The sequence below is a fragment of the Grammomys surdaster genome, unplaced genomic scaffold (assembly GCF_004785775.1).
Source record: "Grammomys surdaster isolate TR1022 unplaced genomic scaffold, NIH_TR_1.0 173, whole genome shotgun sequence".
Taxonomy (NCBI): Eukaryota; Metazoa; Chordata; class Mammalia; order Rodentia; family Muridae; genus Grammomys; species Grammomys surdaster.
In genome coordinates, this window is record NW_021604621.1 from 81,878 (window position 1) to 92,829 (window position 10,952).

Sequence of the window (10,952 nt, forward strand, 5' to 3'; positions counted from 1 at the left end):
GTTAGTATATGTATCTTGATATGTACATGTTCATATATTTAAACTAAAATGAGCATATTTGAAAATCAATATGGAATGACTTGTGCAAGTTTGTGAGTATATGTGTTTATATGTAAGTTAATCTATTATGACTATTGTTTCTGTGTGTTATAGTTTCAATGTGTGAGTGTGATTGAATATCTAGGAATGGAATCTGTATGATTCTTCCTCTTGAAGTTGTTCTTCCAGCCTGGGTTATTGCCTTTCAGTGATAGGACTCAAAATATGGCCACAGATTTTAAAATGCATAAAGCTGTAAAGCGAATTCACAGTGGTTGTTTATTATTTTTTGACAGTTCAAAATGGCTATCACTAGGTCTAAAGCCAAGCCATTCTTTGGTGTGTATTACATCATACTGCTGCTATGAAAATATGCGTGACCCTCATCATTCTGCCTGCTGGCTTCACTGTAGGCTGACTGCCCAGAAGCTGAGCTACAGAAACAAATGGGTTATTTCAAGTACAGTGCTTCAGAAAGCAAGTACAATTGGAATAACTCCTGTGAAGTAAATGCTTCTCTATGTGAGCGGAAAAGCCAGATTTCAGTATTCAGGGTTATTGTAAACAAATGCTAGAGGAGTGCTATCTAGTTACAAGGGTTCCAAGCAGCACAGTTCTTGATAATAACTTTTGAGGCCCCTTGCATGGCTTTACAGAATTGTAGCTGTGTTTGGCAGTTAGTAAGTGAGACTAAATTGCCAGCTCTGTCTTCCCTATTCCAAGGTCAGACTTCTTACCATAGATCATTTTGTGTCATTTAAGAAAAAAAAAATCTGTGGTTCCTTTTGGTGGAGCTCTGGGTGACCTTAAAGTTCAAACACAGAGCCCTGGCTAAGGGCTCTCAGATGAAGGAGCAAATGGAAGCTGAAAGGACATGCACTTCTCCAGACCTCCAGACTGAGTGTATGTAGGCCATAGAAATATTTCCTTAACAAGAGTGGACACCTTCTGTGCTAGCTAATAACTAAAGTATTCCCACATCTCTAATGGGATAATTGAATGGAAACTTCCAGATAAATTACCTAAATGTCATATTTGGAAGGATGCCTTCAGCCTTAAGTCCCCCCTGAGGAACTTAAGAGGGCAATACAAGAACAATTTCTTTCCTACCATCCATCAAAGTGCTGAAAGGGTGAGTACACAAAGCATCCCTTACTCTACAACACTGCAGTGTTTCTGTCATACCAAGAACTAGAAATGAAGCCTAGGGGAGCTGGTTTTCGAGCATTGTGACAACACAGTTCTATTTCTTATTCCTGCTCCTCTTCCTCCTCCTCCCTGTTCCTCCACCCATTGGTCCAGCCCCTCTTCTCAAGAACATAATGAACCTCTTATTTGAAAATGACAAGTACAGGGTCACCAAGGCATTTGCCTGTGGACTCCAAGCAAGGTGAAAGAATTCTGGGCAGAAATTCAATACAGGAACCTAGAGGCAGGAGCTGATGCAGAAGCCATGAGGAAATGCTGCTCACTGGCTTGTTCCCCATAGCTTGCTCATCCTGCTTGCTTAGAGCTTCCAGGACCACCATCCCAGGGATGGTACCACACACAGAGAACTGAGTCCTCCCATGTCAATCAACACTACAGGCTAATCTAGTGGGAACATTTTCTCAATTGAGTTGCTCTATTCCAAAATGACTCAAGCTTGTGTCAAGTCAACAAAAAACTAGCCAGGACAATTAATCCATTGACATATTTCAACTTGACATTCTATTTAGCTGTGAACTTTCCTTTCTTGATCACCTCTAAAATCTCATAGTAATAGTAATAATATCACAATATGAAACATTCCAACTTTTAAAAGTGCTACAGCCTTTACAAATTTGAACAGGTTAAAAGTTCAATCTCTTTAAAGCATCCAGAGTCTCTTTCAAAGTTTGCCTCTCTAAAATAGCCAAAGTATCTTTAAAGAAATATCCATAGTCTTTCCAAAATTCCAAAATAAAAGTAAATACTTTCTTATTCCAAGGGGAAATTGAATGAAGACATGACTGCCCCTGGGTATGGTTGAAAAGAAGGTTTTTATTATTGATATGAGTAAGAATACGACCAGAGGTATCTGGAAGAGTCCAGAGCAGGGAGAGAGGAATAGACTAAACATGGCCAGTATACTGAACCAGGTCATAAGGGGATGGGGAGAGCAAGAGAAGAAGATTGAGAAGAAGAAAGATGGAGAAAGAGCAATAAAAGAAGGGATGAAGGAGCAAAGGAACAAGCCAAGGAAACTGAGAGATTTTTCTGTGTGTGTGTGTGTGTGTGTCTATGTGTCTGTGTCTGTGTGTGTGTGTGTGTGTGTGGCAAAAGTGACAGGGTTATATAGGAGTCAGCAGCTCAGGAAAGGGAAGCAAAGCCCATGGGCTGGAGAGGTTTAGGTCAGTGTGAGAGGAACCATAGGTACTGAGAGAGCCTCGTATGCTAATAGGCACGATAGTTAGCCATCTGTCCCCAGTTTCTTTTTGATCTGACAGAAATAACCACTCAGACACAGTTTAGTTAATTGAAAGTCTTTATTCCAGCTGATTGGGACTACACTCAGATACTCAGAACCTAGGTATATCCCTGAATGTCCAGAGCATGGGGAGTTTGAAGGCAAAAACCACATCCTGGCATCTGGCTAGGCAAATGCAAGGGGGCTTCACAGAAGCAAACAGTTCAGCTGAAGCTAAGATAAAGCAATTAGCTGGAGGAGGTTCCACCCAGCCAGGCAGTTGAACAACAGTTCCCTGGAGAGGGTGGTTCGCACAAGCAGGCAAGATAACAGAAGCTAAGTTAGCTATGGCATCTTGACCTTGGGTTCCTAGAACAGAGTTGAGTAATTTTCTGTGGGATTTTCTGTTAAATCTGAAATGGCTTCAGCAAGAATACAACATGGAGAAACGTCTGCATTGTCTTGCCCTGTCACATCATAATCAAAGCATAACTAAAGCCCAATAGTATTAAAAAAACAACAACAACAACTCAATGTCCGACATCCAGAATTCACTTATGAATTTTCTGGGCTCCAAATGGCTTACCCCTCACACTCAGATTGGCTCTCAGGCTCAGGATAGCTCCACTCTGCAGCTGCCACTATTCTTGGTGGTTATCCCATGGTACTGGCATAATGTGCTGTAGCATTTGAAAAAATATAAGCACCTAATAACACCTGCAACTGGATCACACCTTCACCACTGACTTCTGAATTCTGGGGACTGGGAACTTGCCGTGTGTTATCAGGCCTCAGCCTCTCTCTCTGGCCTCTTCAGTTCTGGGATTTTCACTGCTCTGGAGGCTTCACCTTCCAAGCCTCAGCTGCTCTGCATGCCTTCCAAAGGAGTACCACCTGGGAAACTTCTACGTATTATGAACTTTGGCTGCCACCATGAGACGCAGCCTAAATACCCCACCCACCCCTCCACACATCCAGTTTCCATGCACTGACCACTATGGAAATCCTTCCAAACTATTGCAAGCCCCCAGTGATGATGGCCTCTTTAACCACTGCTAATTCTTCAGCTCCAGCTAACTAGCATTGACTGACTCTGTGAAGCCAAGGTTTCACTTTAATGGATCTGGTATCTTGTTGACCACAGCAAATTCTGAAGCCCTGTTTGATCTGAAACACAGATTCTTAATGCTCAAAACATTAGACATACCTGATAGTATTTAAGGAACTCTTACACTTCCCACTGAAACGTCACAAACCTTCTGTCCGTCATCTGTCCTACTATTAGCATCACCTTCTAAGTTGCCACCAATGCTCATTAAGCATTAACCAATATGAGGTTTTTCTAGGATCTAAAGAATGTGTGCCCAAGTGCCTTTCCTGTAGCGCATAACAAGTGGAGAAGAAAACTCTAGCTTGAGAATAGTACCCTACATACATAGGTCTGCATCTTTTGTTCCTTTTACACACGAGCTTTTGGCTTGGTACATTCACAAGGAATAGAGAAAGTACTAAAGACCTGTACACATGAAAGCAGAGGTATGGATGAAGCAAAAGGCTTTGAGACTGGATGTCTGAGTGTGCTCCCCTGTCTCTTCAGGTGCAGAGGTGTCTGGGGAGCACAGCTGGTCCGGTTATTGAGGGAAATGCTTTACTGTGTCAGCTCAATGGCCTCAAAAGTCTCTGGCTGATAGAAGACTTGAAATCTGCCCTCAGATGGAAACAGTATCCTGTCAGCACCTGTTTAAACCTCATGAAGCACAGCCTCATTTGCAGTCTTGCTTTTACTTTAACATGGGAGTCAGCAGTCATCAGGAAATGCTCTATTACTGCTCAGAAAATAGCAACATCTCAAGCGGCAGACAACATCTCAAGCATCCACTTCCAGAGGCCTCCTTCTGCAAACATGTAGACCAGCCCAGTCAATCATATGCATGTACACCCTTTTTACCTCTCCCTTCCATTCCTGAGGCAGCTAGAAGCAGCAGCAATCAGGCAGAATTGGTGTTCCCACACATGCCTTTTTCCAGAGGCTGGAAAACAATGATTTGGTGCATATTACAGACAGGATGTGGTGGTGTTGAGGGACACACATTCTAAAAAGTAAAAAGGGAGGAAGCAGCCAGGTGGGAGCCTCAGAGAAACACATTGTTTCAACACCCTAAAGGGCACAACAATGAAATCAAAAGGAACAAATTCTCCAGATTGGTGGGATCGTCCCTCCAGGGGGGACCTGATTCATTTAAGAAAAGTAACCTACATACAGAGACCTTCTGAGCAGATTCTGAGCATACTGTTTATGTTCTCTGCTCAAAGCCACATTGTCGTAGCCTTATCCTGACTATCTGAGATGTCAATTCCGTCAAGCCTTGTTCTTGTACATTTGTTCCAGGGGCTGAATATGTGGCATAAGGTACAGAAAGAACATCTTGCTCACATAGCAGAATGGATGATGTTTATTTAGTAAAGCGGTTTCAGATTCTTAAGGTTCAGGGCTGTCTTCACAAAGACATGTTTTCAGTGAATTAGCATTTTACTAATCAATGATTTCTAGCCTGGAAATGTCTTAGATAATGTCATATGTGCATACTTAGTGATAGTGCCAGGGAGCTGGCTTTTTCCCAGCTCCCTGATTTATGCACTCCAAATATCCAAGATTATTATGAGTACCATTTTCTTCCAAAGAGCAGCTTATGAATGAGAATAGGCCCTGAGAATTACTAGGAGGCACAATTTATTTAATATGCTGACCAAGGTCTGAGAGAGGGAAGGAGGGGAGAGAGGAGATCACTTAGAGTCTCCTATATAACTGCAGACACCGTATGAAAACCCGCTGGAACCCTGTCCAGTTACCTATTTTGTTGTTAGTTTATGTTCACTTTGGGCGTGCCTTATACGAACATGTTCTTCATTACCTTCAGCCTAAAATTTTATTTTTAATTATTCCAAAGTGAGGAGGCTGGGAAGATGGCTTAGTGGGTAAAAGGACTTATGGTACAAATCTGAAGACCTGACTTTGAATCTCCATCATGCATGTAAAATCCAGGCATGACTATTATATATTCCTGTATTCCTAGTGTTGAGACCTTGAAGCCAAATGAATCTGAGAGGTTGCAGCTAACTTGGCCAAATCCATAAACCAAAGGCTCAGTGAGAGACCCTGTGTCATGAAATAGAACCAAGGATCATTAGACAGGATACCTAACATTCTCCTCTGGCCTCCACCCACAGGTGGGAACATGCTGGCACACACACATACATACACATAAGCATCACACAAACACACACACACACAAATCCTCCAGAGTGAGTACATGAATGAGCACAACACACACACACAAATATTCCAAAGTGATTACTTGAAGACCTCAAGCCCCTCATCTTGGATGGTCATCTTGGACAGGTCATCTTGGATGTGAACTTCAATAGCCCTGGTACCAAGAGAGTGAGCAAGGAAGCAGAAGCACAGGAGATGGGAAACACCACTACTTTTATCTGAACAACTATTAGAAAACCAAAATGGCACGGTTAATTCTCCCTGAGGTAGTGTCTTCTTCTTTTATAAAAACCTAACAAAAGGCAGTGGTCCTAAGTCTAGACGTAGTGGGTAGCTTACATGAGGATCAGGAGTCCAAACCATGGTAATCAGGATTCAATTAATGAATTAAAGAAATGTATTGCCTGGGGGCTGGAAAGATGGTTAGCCAGTTAAAGAGCCTATACTGCTCTTGTAAAGGATCCTGCTGAGTAGCTCACAAGTGCCTGTAACTCCAATTCCATGAGTTCCAACAACTTTTTTGATGTTTGTGAGTATTTGCATTCATGTGTATAGATATTCACACAGACATGCATATATGCAGAATTCAAAATAAGTATTTTTGGAAAACAAAGGAATAGAGCTGGAGAGGTGGCTCAGAGATGAAGAACACATGTTGCTCTTGCAGAGGACCTGGGTTTGATTCCCAGCACCCACATGGCAGCTTACAACATCTGTAACTCCAGTTCCAATAGACCCACTGTCTTCTTCTGGCCTCAGCGGGCTCTAGGTACACACGTAAGACAAGTAAAACATTCACATACATAAAATAAATTCATAAACATTATTTTTAAAAAGAAACAGGAAAAAGGAATGTGTTGTCTATGCTTTTACAGGTAAGAGCCTCAGCGACCACGTGTCAAATTTAGGCCATGCACGATGGCATGTCATAGAAGGGTATAATCAATTAATTTCAATTCAATATACAGTAAAAACAAAAACATGTGCCCACCAACAGGTGGTAATTTCACCTCAGGTAACCTCATCTATTTATGAAACCATTTAGTTAGCAAGGGAGCAGATACATAAAGCTGACCAGACTTCATGATCATCATGTACTGTCTTATATAGCCATCATATCTCAGTTAGGGTTTCTACTGCTGTGAACTAGACACCATGATCACAGCAACTCTTATAAAGAAAAACATTTAATTGGGGCTGGCTTACAGTTCAGAATCTGGTTATTTGCTTGAATAACTGTGGTCTGCCAGAACACTGAAACAAATACTAAGATAAAAGAAGAAAATATACCTGGTCCATTTGATAAGGAAGAGTCCTTGGCTAGAGGAACTTATCCAGAAGCAGAGATAGAAGGGAACTTTGTGGTTATGACCTTTGACAGCTTCAAATCCCAAATGTCCACATAACACATGGTAACCCTAAGCATCATCTCACAACCCCTTCATACACATTCAGAGGCCAGAATAGGAGACTAGAAAACTCTGTGTAGCACTTTGGTCCCAAGGGATGGATCCTGGAACCCTGGGGTAAAAACGTGCCAGTCAGAGTGCAATGATAATCCCAGGACTGTCTGAAATTGGCACTAGTATTCTCACTCCAAACCCCTCTGAGGACTGACAGATTGGAAGTGTATCCCTCAGACAGTTACTCCAAAGCTTCTAAGTTGTTTCCAGTCCTCCCTATACAGGACATCCTGGCTGGTCTGCCTACTAATAGAAGAAGTCTGGAAAAGGTGGATTTTCCAAAGATGTGGAGATCTGTATTAGTCAGGGTTCGAAAGAGCAGTGGTTCTCAACCTGGTATCTCATGTCAGATATCCTGCATATCAGATATTTGCATTATGATAAAACAGTAGCAAAATTACAGTAACGAAGTAGCAATGAAATAATTTTTATGGTTAGAGTCACCACAACATGAGGAAGTGTATTAAAAGCTCACAGCAGTAGGAAGGTTGAGAACCATTGCTCTAGAGGAACAAAATTTATATGGGAAAGAAAAATTGTTCTATCCACAAGACTGGATGTCTCATCTGGTCTTTAATCTATGCTGGAATCCCAAAGAAGTAGGCTCTAATGCCGGTGAAGAAATGGACTTGCCAGTGAGTGAGGGCAAGCAGGCAAAGAATAAAAACTTTCTTCCTTTGTATAGGCTGGACCACCAGAAGATGTGGTCCCGAATAAAGGTGTATTACCCCACCTCAAAGATTCAGATTGGAAGTTAGCCTTCTCACTTCTAATGATTTAATTAAGGAAAAGTCCCTCATGGGTATTCTTAACCATTTCAGTTATAGTTAATTGCAGGGGTACTGAAGTTGACAACCAAGAATAGCCATTATAAGGCCAAAGTGGAAATCTGATGTTGGAGTAGGGTTTACTTTGTTCAAAATGAGTCAGGTCTAAAGAAGTTGAACACATCTCTAAGCATGCCTCAGATGCCTAGGGCCTCAGGGCTCTAATGGGACATGTGGCTTGATAACCTAGGACTGGGAACGACATGGAAAGAACTATATGTAGCTAGCAGCAAGTGCAAGAAACCTAGGTGGGGGACAACTGTCACTCCGCAGAGTTACCTGTAAGTGAAGAGCACTGAGCAGACAAGCTGGAAAGTCTGGTTATCTCAAAGAACCTGGGTGCAGCAAGAAGCATTCACCCACCCAGGAGCTATACTGCACACAATAACTCCAGGACATGTCAACTTGTTGAAAGTGCAGCTAGTCTCCCCATCCCCTTCAAGTGGCAACTAGGTACACAATGACAAGGACCAGTGGCTGGCTTTACTCAACCTGAATCCAGACAGACAAACCTGTTTAGTGGGTATCCTGAAACCATACAAAGTTATAGATGGCACTTGTTATGGCCTAGCTGTATGTATACTCCGTTGTTCTCTTCTCCTTTAGATTTCTGTATTTTTTTCTCAAAGCTCCAACCTCTTGCCCACTAGAAGGCTTGGATGGGGATAAGCAACTAAGGGTTCTGCAGAATTATAAAATGCTTTTCTGTTGAAACAGCATGTGCCCTTGCCATTTTTTTCTTGTGCTTAAAAGAAATGTTGTTACTTCAAAATCATGTCTCCATCTACTTTCGGAAATCCTGAGCACTTTCTGAGGCCAGGAGGTATGCCTCTTATAGCTGTTTCCAGCTCCATGGGGCTCCAGCAAATCTAAACATTTTGCCACCACGGGGGTTGGAAGGAAGTTTAGAGAAGCTTACCAATGGGTTTTATAGCAAGGATTTGACTCAGCAAGAATTCTCTATCTGGACAGAAATTGGGTTCCAAGAGCCTGAGAGTCATCTGAAATTTAAAATTTCTCATAGTGCTTTTTCACCCCAAGTGTACATCCCCAAGACAAAGCTTGGAGAACTGTAGAGTAACTTCAGTGATTATGGTCAACCCCCCCCCAGATGAAACCTTATCTTTGATCCAGGAGGTGCAAAATTGAAGTGAAAGTTCTTTACTAACACCTTAGAGGGAGTGGGGGAAGAAAAAGGTCAATAGATAGGTTCTTCAAGAAAGTACCTAGCAACAAGGCATTCCAATGTCTTGCTATTCTAGCCCCATCATGTGGAAAAGCCTGGCATTTTTATCTGTCATTGTAAAAAAAAAAAAAAAAACATGCTGAAAAAAAACCAGCAGTTTATTATGAGCCAACACAAAAGACTATATGCTCCAGGAACACAAACGTTAACAACAGTGAGCTTTAGATAAACATGGTTTCCTCTATAAATGGATTACGCAAATCTTTTATAGGCCCAAGAAGGAAGGAGATGAAGTCATCAGGGAGATAAACTGCAAAACTGTGAGGACATCCTTCCCAAGGTTCAGGTAGCCTCTCCTTCCCAGTTGTTGGGGGAGGAAGGGTCATTCTTTATGTAGGATGTGCCTATTGGTAAGTTTCCTGTACTCCAGCGGATGGCCCCACACCCAGGCACACATGGGCAGCACTAGCTAGACTGTATTATTAAAAAAAAAGAAAGCATTCTTGTTGGAGGTATATGGAAGTAGTTGAGGGGGGGTGGGAATATATAATCATATTCTATTGGCTACCTACATGAACATCTCAAAAATAATTTTTTTAAAGATTTAAATGCCCGTCACAGGTCATTGAGCCTAACATATAGTGCAAAATTCCAGCGTGAAGTCACATAGAAAACACTAAGGCCAACACAGAGGCCTGTGCCAGTGAGAACTGGCTTATAAAGGTGCCTAAAGAGTCCAACATAATTCAGGTTTCTTTATTTGTAATACTCCCTTCCTTGGGGGCTTTCATTCAGGAAATGTAAACAGTTAGGAAGGATGACAGTTCACAAACTAGAAGACTCTTGCCATGTCCGTGAATACTACTTTCATGGAACAGAGGATGAAGAAATCTCTCCACTTAATTCTATAATCTGTTTGTTTGTTTGTTTGTCTGCAGCATGAGTGTGTGTGTGTGTGTGTGTGTGTCCTCAAACTTGTGATTGTCCTAGCCCAACTTTCCAAGTGCTTATACTATGTGCGTGAGCCAACATGCCTAGCTAATGCTTAATCTTTATTATGATTGCTTTTTGTTCTGCTGACCACTCAACCACAGCTTTACAACTTCAGTCTTGACCATGTGTACTCATTTTCCTAGGCTCTCTATGCTCAGTTGAGGTCTAGTTCCCATAGAATTTTGTATTTGGATAAGAAGCTAAAAATGCAATAGTCTCACTTGAGTGAGGGAGCTCTTTACTATGGAGAACTGGTCACCCAGACACTCAATGGTCACTCTGCTCCATGTCATTTGTTATTCTGTGGGCTCTTTAATCCCCTGGATCTCAGATTTTCAGATAGTGATGTAAGCTGAAAGCAGCTCTCTTTGATTTTCCAAAGAGAATTTCAAGGGTTTTTCTATTTCTCAAACTACATCAGGCATTCATCTGTTTTAAAAGACAATTATTTTAGGTAACTGAAAAAAAAAAACCAGCCATATAACCACCATAGCAAATTGTGTTCAAGACTACTGGTTTCACAGAGCTTTGCTCTAACTTTCACACACACTGCTGTGTCACATACATATCCTACACACACATGCACACATTCATGTACGCACACAGAAATATACTGTGTGCACACACAACTATTTTTAATATTAGATGAAAGCTGTCTCAAAAACAGACATTGAGAAGGCAGAGGGCAAAATCAATCTCTCTCTCTCTCTCTCTCTCTCTCTCTCTCTCTCTCTCTCTCTCT